Source organism: Mobula hypostoma, chromosome 11, assembly GCF_963921235.1.
Source record: "Mobula hypostoma chromosome 11, sMobHyp1.1, whole genome shotgun sequence".
NCBI classification, from domain to species: domain Eukaryota; kingdom Metazoa; phylum Chordata; class Chondrichthyes; order Myliobatiformes; family Myliobatidae; genus Mobula; species Mobula hypostoma.
In genome coordinates, this window is record NC_086107.1 from 22,300,241 (window position 1) to 22,312,851 (window position 12,611).

Below are 12,611 nucleotides of genomic sequence, written 5' to 3' on the forward strand. Positions count from 1 at the left end.
GACCCCTAAATTCCACAATTAATACCTTTGCTTCAAGTGAGTCCTTCAAACCTGGTAAGAGGCCTGAACTCCAATAAATGTCCTCCCTAGTCTTGAGTGGCGACTTTCAATTATTCCATATCTAAGCCAGTTCCAGTATGTTTGCAAACAATGTGATACTTTTACCAGAGCCATATTTAAAAGCTCTAGTGCATGGGTTCTCAACCTGGAGTCCATGGACCCCTCAGTTAATGATAGGAGTCCATGGACCCCTCAGATAATGGTAAGAGTCCATGGACCCCTCAGTTAATGATAGGAGTCCATGGACCCCTCAGATAATGGTAAGAGTCCATGGACCCCTCAGTTAATGATAGGAGTCCATGGACCCCTCAGATAATGGTAGGAGTCCATGGACCCCTCAGATAATGATAAGGATCCATGGCATAGAAAAGGGTGGGAACTCCTGCCCTTATGACTAACGAGTATAACAGCATCTTCACTTCCATCTGTTCTGCTAGTATTTTGCACAGCCAGCGCAGTATAGAGTGTAAGCTCTTCCTTGCACCATAACCATTCTTAGGGTTGGTTATAAAGACAAGCAATTCTGCAGATGCTGGAAATCCAAAGCAACACAGACAAAATGCTGGAGGAACTCAGCAGGTCAGGCTGCACCGATGGAAATGAGCAAACAGTTGCCGTTTCAAGTCGAGACCCTTCTTTGGGACTTAGGGTTGGTTACTTGCTTGGAAATGTAGTGGCTCAGATGTCTTTATTTGTCCCATGGTGTAGTATTGGAGCAGCCTGATGTCTCTTGGTTGCACGCTCATGGATTATTTTAATTGAGAGGGAGCCCACTTTGTGTTTGGTATTCAGTCCCTCTGTGGTGTTAAAGTTTCACACTTTTATTCACCAGTTTTTCTGACATAATATCTCTGAGATACTGGAGAATAGCTGGTAAGTTGAACAAACAAAATGTGTTATTAACCAACTCTCAGGCAGACTGGTATCATTTTTATATTGTGTGCCCAACTATACAAAGATAAGCAGATGATATTCCACAGAGGCATACCGTCTAAAGTCTCTTTAATCATTGTTAAGGTGTTTACAGAAAGCAAATGGTCACATACTACAACCCATAAAGAGTATTATCCAAGCCCCACACGGTGTTACATACCTCAAGGAGATCTTGTGACTTTCTTATGAGAATGATGTAATGGTTTTTTTTTTGGAGGTCACCTGATGTAATTTTCCCGCTGATGTGAGATCACGTGATGACATGTTCACCACGGGTATAAAAAGGGAAGACCCCTGGTGACGCAGTTAGTTTTCCAGTTAGAACATCAATGAGATGCTCTGCTCCGCTGCTTATTTGCATTATGACACAGTTTTGATTTTAAACGGAGTTTTATGTTCCAATATAAGGTACAAAAGTCTGAGTCAGCAGTTTGACAGTTGCTGCCAGGTGTGATAGTGTATCTTTTCAGTAACATTGGTGAGTGAAGACGGGACCCTGAAGGAGACGTTCAACGAGTTTGGAAGGGATCAACCATTTTTGAATTCGTTCACGAAGAGTGATCTGCATGAGATGGCCTCTGCTAAAAGTGGCAGAAAGGCTGTGCAAGATCTATTCTATGGAGGAGGAAGGTCAGTGCCTTTTAAAACTGTTTTATTTCCGTCGTTGTGAATCCTGTGGACGAGGCAGGATCCGACTGGGAGTGGCAGTGATGTCGTGTCTTCGAGGAATTTGTTACTTCATGAAAGTCTCTCCTAATTGACTGTACAAATCTCTTGGACTGTAAAATTTACCATTCAAAGAACTGTGTTTGAATTTATCGCTTGAAGAACTGATTTTGCATTATCCTTTAAGAACTAGTACTGAGTAGCGGTTTACTGAGTGGCCACATAGCCGTTTACTTCCGGTTAAGGTTTTCGTTTTTTTTCATTGATAATCAGGGTTTAATAAATGTTTGTTTGTTTATAAATCCTGACTCGATATATTCATTGTTGCTGATCACGTGACAATGGAAAAAACGGAGGTAATAAAAGTAACCAGCCTTTTTGAATATTTGTTTATTCAGAAGCCAACGATATAAGATTAATTTTTATTCCCAAGTGCAAATAAATTATAAACTAAACCTGATCAATTATTCAATCCAAAGGATATTTATCAAAAATTTGGAATAATTTTATTCAAAACACATTTAATCTTGTTTGTGTCATCAATTGGATTAGCAGCAAATTACCATATTTTACTCTGTATTGTGTACTAACGAGACATTATTCATAAATTGCTAAATTAATGCAAAGGAAATTATTGATTTCAGGAAGGCTATGTAGATTTATAAAAATAATAAATAGTAATTGGGAGTGAATAATGGGCTGTGATTGAGTAAAAGCTTTGACAGAATGAATTTCAAGATTAATTTGTGAACAGCTCTTATTAATGCAGTGGTCTCACAGAATACGGTTGACTGGTGGGCAGTTGTCCATGTGTCCACCCTCGCCTGGGGGATAGCTCCACCACAGAAAACCGGTCCCTTTTGTTAAAGTCACAGTCTGTGACTTTGAAAGGATTTTGAAGGACAACGAGAAGATCAATGGCGCCAGCTCACCTGAAGACTCAAATCTCTCCCCCTCTCTGTCCATCACTCCTCAACTCAATATCACGAACTGAACTGAACTAAACTTTACTCATCATCGTAAGACTGTATCTTTTTACACCTAGACTTAAAGAAGCTTGGTTTTTCATACATATTGTACATTTGGTACATTGGCCTTTAATAATCAAAGTATTGAGTATAAGAGCTGGAATGTTAGGATGAGGTTGTATAAGGCATTGGTGAGACCGAATCTGGAGTATTGTGTTCAGTTTTGGTCACCAAATTACAGGAAGAATATTAATAAGGTTGAAAGAGTGCAGAGAAGGTTTACAAGGATGTTGCTGGGACTTGAAAAACTCAGTTACAGAGAAAGGTTGAATAGGTTAGAACTTTATTCCCTGGAACGTAGAAGAATGAGGGGAGATTTGATAGAGGTATATAAAATTTTGATGGGTATAGATAGAGTGAATGCAAGCAGGCTTTTTCCACTGAGGCAAGGGGAGAAAAAAAACAGAGGACATGGGTTAAGGGTGAGGGGGGAAAAGTTTAAAGGGAACATTAAGGGGGGTGGTTTCTTCACACAGAGAGTGGTGGGAGTGTGGAATGAGCTGCCAGACGAGGTGGTAAATGCGGGTTCTTTTTTAACATTTAAGAATAAATTGGACAGATACATGGATGGGAGTGTATGGAGGGATAGGGTCCGTGCGCAGGTCAGTGGGACTAGGCAGAAAATGGTTCGGCACAGCCAAAAAAGGCCAAAAGGCCTGTTTCTGTGCTGTAGTTTTTCTGTGGTTTTCTTTAGTTTTCTATATTTCCACACTTACTGATATACTTACATATACTGGACTACAAAGTGTTTTCCATCTCTGCTGGTTCTTTATTCCCGTCACGGGGTATGTGACAGAACAAATAATATCATTGCAACACACCAATATCGCTGCATCAGTGAGAGCCGTGGACTTGTTTCCCTGCAACAACACGGTCCTATCGAGGGTTTATGGGAGACAGCGATACTCGAAGAGGGTTCATTATGTCCAGTCTATTCCGCAGTTTAGTTTTCATTGTATTCATTGCAGAGATATGTTGGAAATGGAAGCAACGTTTTCAGTGCTTTCGTGGCTATCTCGGGATATTTAGCCTTGACTTTGATTTAGACTGCCAGCAGAGATGTTATGTCAAACATACTTTGCAGCCTGCCGTCATTTGTAAGCTCGAGAAGTTAGTCTCCTTCCTGCGCTGACATGGATGACGCGTGGGTAATGACCTCGCGTGCGTAGTGACCTCGCCTGCGTTCAAGCTCAACAGTGGACGTGACAGGGAATGAGGAAAGATGCAGTTGACTCATATCGTTTCCTCGCGGCCTGGTAGCACATGCTTTGCGGCCCGGTACCAGTCCACGGCCCAGTGGTTGGGGACCGCTGGTCAACAGGACCTGGGAAGAGCTCAGAGCCACAGAAGAAGGTGGAAGATCTCAATAATCCAAAATAATTTCCCCCCCTTATTCATTCTGAATTGCCCTGGATAAACCTCCATCGAGCTGCTGCTTGCTGATTGTATTTATGGTTCAGGAATTAATGCAAGTTTAAAAATAGCATTGGGCAGGCAACCTTTTATAATCTGCTGCTGATGATTTTGCAGGATCTTTAATATGATTGGCTGGAACTTCAAGTGCTTGGCTGTTTTTTGATATAAAATGGGAAACTCTTCATAATGGGGAATGGGAATTGTAACTTGAACAGGCTAATCTGGGGTCTGCTGGAGACATTATGATAAATGTTAGCATTTTATGTTTTTTGCATTAGGAGGAACAGGGTAGTTTCCAGTGGTTAAGACCTGACTCTAATATTCCTGGTCCGCAGCAGGTCTTTGACAGTCTGCTTGCTGTAAGTTGCTTTTGGGACTGATGGAGCACTGCGTAGTTGGTGTCGAAGATGGAGTCTTCAGTGTACTGCAGTGTGTGAAAGAATCAGCAGCAACAGCCTTTTGTCCAATGGGAAACTGGGGAGAAGATCTGTTAGCTTGGCTATACCCAGAACAAAGGCGGCCACCTGCATTCCTTTTACCCTTCCATGCAAGCAGTCATCTTTTGTGGAAGTTCCTTGTGCCCTTCTTTCCATCGTGGTGTGTGGGTTTTGAGGTGTCTGATGAGTATCTATGGAGTCTGAAAATTCTGCCATTGGTGCACCAGGAGGTTCTCGATGGGGCTGACAGGGGCATTTGTGGGATATTACGTTCCTACTACTATTGTTGTACTACTGCTACTTCTGTGTTGCTCCTGCTACATGGACTCAAAAGTTCTTAGTGTTTTTCTGAATATGCATTTTAAGCCACCATTGTCCAGGAATTTCCAAGAATTAGTGAGAGCATTGCACTCTTTCAAGTAGATTTTGGATAAATTCCTTGAATCATTTCCACTCTCTTGCTCCTAACCTCTTGTTCTGACTGTCCTTGGAATGGAGAGCCTATTTCGGAACACGCAAGCTAAGTGGCCAAGCCATTACAAGCACAGATTACTTTCTTATAGAACATAGAACAGTACAGCACAGTACAGGCCCTTCGGCCCACAATGTTGTGCCGACCCTCAAACCCTGCCTCCCATATAAGCACCCACCTTAGATTCCTCCATATACCTGTCTAGTAGACTCTTAAACTTCACTAGTGTATCTGCCTCCACCACTGACTCAGGCAGTGCACTCCACGCACCAATCACTCTCTGAGTAAAAAACCTTACTCTAATATCCCCCTTGAACTTCCCACCCCTTACCTTAAAGCCATGTCCTCTTGTATTGAGCAGTGGCGCCCTGGGGAAGAGGCGCTGGCTATCCACTCTATCTATTCCTCTTATTATCTTGCACACCTCTATCATGTCTCCTCTCATCCTCCTCCTCTCCAAAGAGTAAAGCCCTAGCTCCCTTAATCTCTGATCATAATGCATACTTTCTAAACCAGGCAGCATCCTGGTAAATCTCCTCTGTACCCTTTCCAATGCTTCCACATCCTTCCTATAGTGATGTGACCAGAACTGGACACAATACTCCAAGTGTGGCCTAACCAGAGTTTTATAGAGCTGCATCATTACATCGCGACTCTTAAACTCTATCCTTCGACTTATGAAAGCTAACACCCCATAAGCTTTCTTAACTACCCTATCCACCTGTGAGGCAACTTTCAGGGATCTGTGGACATGTACCCCGAGATCCCTCTGCTCCTCCACACTACCAAGTATCCTGCCATTTACTTTGTACTCTGCCTTGGAGTTTGTCCTTCCAAAGTGTATCACCTCACACTTCTCCGGGTTCAACTCCATCTGCCACTTCTCAGCCCACTTCTGCAACCTATCAATGTCTCTCTGCAATCTTTGACAATCCTCTACACTATCTACAACACCACCAACCTTTGTGTCATCTGCAAAATTGCCAACCCACCCTTCTACCCCCACATCCACGTCGTTAATAAAAGTCACGAAAGTAGAGGTTCCAGAACAGATCCTTGTGGGACACCACTAGTCACAATCCTCCAATCTGAATGTACTCCCTCCACCACCACCCTCTGCCTTCTGCAGGCAAGCCAATTCTGAATCCACCTGGCCAAACTTCCCTGGATCCCATGCCTTCTAACTTTCTGAATAATCCTACCGTGTGGAACCTTGTCAAATGCCTTACTAAAATCCATATAGATCACATCCACTGCACTACCCTCATCTATATGCCTGATCACCTCCTCAAAGAACTCTATCAGGCTTGTTAGACACGATCTGCCCTTCACAAAGCCATGCTGACTGTCCCTGATCAGACCATGATTCTCTAAATGCCTATAGATCCTATCTCTAAGAATCTTTTCCAACAGCTTTCCCACCACAGACGTAAGGCTTACTGGTGTATAATTACTCGGACTATCCCAACTACCTTTTTTGAACAAGGGGACAACATTCACCTCCCTCCAATCCTCCGGTACCATTCCTGTGGACAACGAGGACATAAAGATCCTAGCCAGAGGCTCAGCAATCTCTTCTCTCGCCTCGTGGAGCAGCCTGGGGAATATTCCGTCAGGCCCCGGGGACTTACCTGTCCTAATGTATTTTAACAACTCCAACGCCTCCTCTCCCTTAATATCAGCATGCTCCAGAACATCAACCTCACTCATATTGTCCTCACCATCATCAAGTTCCCTCTTATTGGTGAATACCGAACAGAAGTATTCATTGAGGACCTCGCTCACTTCCACAGCCTCCAGGCACATCTTCCCACCTTTATCTCTAATCGGTCCTACCTTCACTCCTGTCATCCTTTTGTTCTTCACATAATTGAAGAATGCCTTGGGGTTTTCCTTTACCCTACTTGCCAAGGCCTTCTCATGTCCCCTTCTTGCTCTCCTCAGCCCCTTCTTAAGCTCCTTTCTTCCTTCCCTATATTCCTCAATAGACCCATCTGATCCTTGCTTCCTAAACCTCATGTGTGCTGCCTTCTTCCTCCTGACTAGATTTTCCACCTCACTTGTCACCCATGGTTCCTTCACCCTACCATTCTTTATCTTCCTCACCGAGACAAATTTATCCCTTACATCCCGCAAGAGATCTCTAAACATCGACCACATGTCCATAGTACATTTCCCTGCAAAAACATCATCCCAATTCACACCCGCAAGTTCTAGCCTTATAGCCTCATAATTTGCCTTTCCCCGATTTAAAAATTGTCCTGTCCTCTTTGATTCTATCCTTTTCCATGATAATTATAAAGGCCAGGGAGCGGTGGTCACTGTCCCCCAGATGCTCACCCACTGAGAGATCTGTGACCTGACCCAGTTCATTACCTAGTACTAGATCTAGTATGGCATTCCCCCTGGTCGGCCTGTCCACATACTGTGACAGGAATCCATCTTGGACACACTTAACAATTTCTGCCCCATCTAAACCATTGGAACTAATCAGGTGCCAATCAATATTAAGGAAGTTAAAGTCACCCATGATAACAACCCTGTTAATTTTGCACCTTTCCAAAATCTGCCTCCCAATCTGCTCCTCTGTATCTCTGCTGCTACCAGGGGGCCTATAGAATACCCCCAGTAGAGTAACTGCTCCCTTCCTGTTCCTGACTTCCACCCATATTGACTCAAAAGAGGATCCTGCTACATTAAGAGTCATGTTAGGGCCTTTCAGGCAATTGTGTCCAGACTGGTTCCTAGTAGAGCAATTCCATTGAAGGTATCCCACCTTTCCCAATAAAAGAAGCTGAGAAAGGTACCGTGGATAGGAGACGTTTAGAGGGATATGAAGTTCAAGTTTAATTGTCATTCAACTGTACAAATGTATAGAGCTTAACGAAACAGTGTACCTTCAGGGTCAAGATGCAGAACACAGTGCATACAGACACACACAACACGTATAGTTACAACAACATGTACAGTCACAAAATAATACTTCAGCACAAATCTCTGAGTAGCATGGCCTGAACATTGATGGTACATGGGATGTTGGCTTGGAGCCATGTTTCTCTAACAACAAGCATGCAGCAATTCCTCATCTCATACTGAGACAGCCACAAAATGAAAGCAATCCAGCAAGTCTTCCAAAGAGCAAACAATAGAGTGAAGCACTGGCGGGAGAGCCAGCCTGCAGAGGATTCCAGCACTCATACTGTGCCTCTGTTCTCCCCCACGATGCATCCGTTGCCTCCTCTCATGGGTGACTGTAACAGGTGACGCCACAGCACGAGGACCTGATCCATGCAACAACTGAGGCCGCGCAGGTCCTCTGTCATTGTGCTCACTGATGAGCCAATGAACCAGACTGACAGGATTTCGTATTTGCACCTTTTACATCATTTTACAGAGCAGGAAAGGGCACTGTAACCATCTTATCAGATTGCCGTGACATGTGTATGCAAATCAGGCTAGCTTGGATGGGAATCTCGGACAGTTTGGAGCACGTGAGCTGAAGGTCCTGTTCCATGCACTATGACCTAGTCAGTCCCATTCTCTCTCATTCATTTCATAAAGATTTGGCATTTATTCCCCTCTCATCTGCCTACTGATCTACATTAAAAGATCATTTGTAGTAGCTATTCCTGTAGGGATCTGAGGGGAAACTAGAGCACCAGTTGAAAATCCATATGGACATGGTGAGTACATGTGTACTGTGCATAAATGGCACTCAAGGTCAAGAGAAAACCTGGTCCAGTGGGCTGGGGGGCAAGAGCACTAACTGTTATGATACTGTGCTACACAAAAAAAAGCGCAGGAAAGCCCTGGAATTGGAAGATTTGCAGTGCCAGCACTAAGGTCTTGTGCAGTGACTTGGGTTACCTCCTGAGCAGGTGGTCAATATCTCAGCAGCGTACGGGAGGCCAGGGATCACTGCTGCCTGGCAGACTACAAGTGTGTTGCTTGATTTGAAGCCCTGCTCTTTAAATATCACAAGAGTCATAGAAAAGTACAGCACAGAAACGGGCCATTTGGCCCATCTAGTCCATGCTAACTAATTTATACTGCCTACTCCCATCAACCTGCACCAGGACCATAACCCTCCCTATCTCTACCATCTAGTCCAACTCTTCGTGCCCTCAAGTACTTCTGCACACCAAGCCTTCTTGTTGGAAGCTGCCTCTCTAAGATCCCCCAAGGTCATACACATAGTCTGAGTATTATCATCTATCCATTGTAGCCTCTGTATCCTCTCCTTCTTTCACCTTCTGTTTTTCCTAACATGAAAGTCTTCTCCAAGGAATCCTGTCTTCTCATCAGTGTACCTATCCAAACTTGTCTTAACCATTGAAATCGAGCTTGCATGCAACACTTGGTCTGGCAGTTCATTTCACACTCTCATGACCCTCTGTGTGAAGATGTTGCCCCTCATGTTCACCTTAAAATTTTCACCTTTCACCCTTAATGCATGATCTCTGGTTGGATTCCCACCCAACCACAGTGGAAAAAGCCTACGTGCGTTTACCCTATCTATAGCCTTCCTCACTGTCTACTGCAACCTCAATCTTGGAGTTATCTGCAAATTTGCTGATCCAGTTAACCACATCATCATGCAGATCATTAATATAGAAGACAAAAACAATGGACCTGGCTCCGATCTCTGCACCACTCTGCTGGTAACAGGCCTTCAGTCAGAGAGGCAACCATCTACTGCCATTCATTGGATTCTCCCATTCAACCTGTAATCCAATTTTCTACCTTACCTTGAATGCCGAGTAATTGAACCTTGTTAACTAACCTCCTATGTGGGATATTGTCAAGTGCCTTGCATGTAGCCAATATCCACTGCCCTGCTTTCATCAACTTCCCTGGTATCTTCCTCGAAAAACTCTTAAGTTTGGTTGGACATGACCTACCACGCACAAAGTCATGCTGACTGTCCTTAATCAGTCTATGTCTATCCAAATACTTACATATCTGGTCCCTTAGAATATCTTCCAATAGCTTTCCAACTACTAATGTCAGGCTCACTGGTCGATAACTCACTGGTTAATTTTTAGAGCTCTTCTTGAGCAGTGGAACACCATTGGCCATCTCCCAATCTTTGGGAGCCTCACCTTTTGTTAAGGATGATTTAAATATCTCTGCTAGGGCCCCAGCAATATCTGCACTTGCATCCTGCAGGGTCTGAGGGAACACCTTGTCATGGCCTGGGGATTTATCCACCCTAACTTGCCTCAGGTCTGCAACTACCTCCTCCTCAGTAATGCCATTTTGCCTCATCTCTGTGCACCTGTGTCCATCTCCTGAGTAAATACAGATTATTTTCCTCAGACATCCAAAGTTGGTATTGGTGTTGGTTTACTGAAGGTCATAGTTCATTTTGTTATAGATGTCTGCCCTCATGAACAGGTGTTCTCTGCAATGTGAAAAGTGACTGTGTTTTCCAAGGTTATTAAAAATCTGGTCTTATGGTCTTGATATGCACCCTCATTATCAGAGAGGCATCGTCACAAAGCAGGAGAGAACCTTTGTCTTGCAAATTGTAAAACAATAGAGCAGAATTAAGCTACTCGGCCCAATGAGTCTGCTCTGCCATTCCACCGTGTCTGATTATGGAATCATAGCCCATGTTCTGCAGCTTATCAATCAGGACTGTAGGAATGATGGTGTTAAATGCTGAGCTATAGTCAACAAGCAGCATCCTGATATAGATGTTTGTATTGTCTAGGTGTGAAGAGGCATTGAGGTTGCGTCTGCCATAGACCTATTGTGACAATAGGCAAATTGCAAAGGGTCCAGGCCCTTGCTGAGGCAGGAGTTGATTCTAGGCATGACCAACTTCTCAAAGCATTTAATCACCGTAGACGTGAGTGCTACCAGATGATGGTCATTAATGTAGCTCATTCTACTCTTCTTGGCCACTGGTACAATTGTTGCTTTTTTGAAGCTGGGGGGGCGGGGGGTCTTCGGACCATAGCAGTGAGAGGTTGACAATATCTTTGAATACACCCACCAGCTGGTTGGCACATGTTTTCAGAGCTTTACCAGGTACTCGACTGGGTCCTGTAGCCTTGTGAGGGTTAACTCTCCTAAAATACAGACTGACATTGTCCTCCGAGACAAAAATCACTGGGTCACTGGATGTGACAGGGATCTTCACAGCCGCAGTTATATTTTCCCTTTCAAAGCAGGCATAGAAGGCGTTGAGTTCATCTGGTAGCGAAGCATCACTGCCATTCATGCTGTTGGGTTTTGCTTTGTAGGAAGTAATATCTTGCAACCCCTGCCAGAGTTGTCGTACATCCAATGTCACCTCCAACCTCATTCAGAATTGTCTCTTTGCCCTTGAAATAGCCTTCCGCAAATCATACCTGGTTTTTCTTGTGCTGACCTGGGTTGCAGACTTAAATACTACAGATCTAGCCCTTAGCAGACAACAAACTCCCTGGCTCATCCATGGCTTTTGGTTTGGGAATGTAAGCAAGTTTTCGTAGGCACACAGAGGTTTTAATGAAGTCAGTAACATCCTGATTCAAAGAAGAATCACTGAACTCAGTCCAGTCCACCAATTGAAAGCAGTCCTGTAAGCACGCCTGTGCTTCCCTTGTCCGTATCTTTGTGGTCCACACTACTGGTGCTGCAGTCTTCAGTCTCTGCCTATAGTCAGGGAGTAGAAGTACAGCCAGGCACTCTTGATTTTAGTGTATCAGTGGCTCAGTGTTCTGTTTCCTCTGGTACTGCAAGTGATTTATTGATGGTAATTATTTAGTGATAATTTATTTCAAACTGGCTTCGTTAAAATCCCCTAAAATGATGATGATGGCATCAGTGTGTACTACTATGTGCATGTTAATCCCATTGCTCAGATCATCTAGTACCTGTTTCACATGGCCTGAGGTGGAATGTACACTGCTACCAAAATGATCGCAGAAATATCCTGCAGCAGGTAAAATGAATGGCACTTGATTGCGAAATATTCCAGCTCTGGTGAGCCGAATTGGGACAACGTTGATACACTTGTGCACCAAGAGGAGTTGATCATGAGGCATACACCACCACCTCTACTTTTGAGAGACTCAACAGTCCTATTCTGACAGTGAACCCATCAATTTGAATCACTGCATCTGCTACGGAAGGGTTTAACCAGGATTCTGTGAAACGGAGGACACATACTGTCCTAATGTCCCTCTGATACAGCACCTTAGCTCTGAGATCGTCAGTTTCATTTACTGGAGACTGTATGTTTGCTAGCAATATAGTCGGTATTGGGAGTCACAAACTTCATTTTTTAAAGATGCACGTGCGTCCTGGAACAACAGCCACATTTCTGTCAGTTTTAATGAGAGATAGATTGTTCAATCACACTAAAACATCTTTATTAGCAGTACAGACCTTGGATGCAGTTGGGATTCTCAGCTGTAGCAGGCTGAAATGGGAATATTTAATCATATCCATTGAGCTGCACCTCATCAAGTTCTCCCTGAAGGCACCCTGGAAGCAGTCTGTATTCATCACCCTTTTCAATTTTGCACCCGTGTTATACTTCAACTCATCCCACTGACTGCAATTTTGCCCCATCATCGGCCTGTCCATCTTCACAGTTTCACTGCC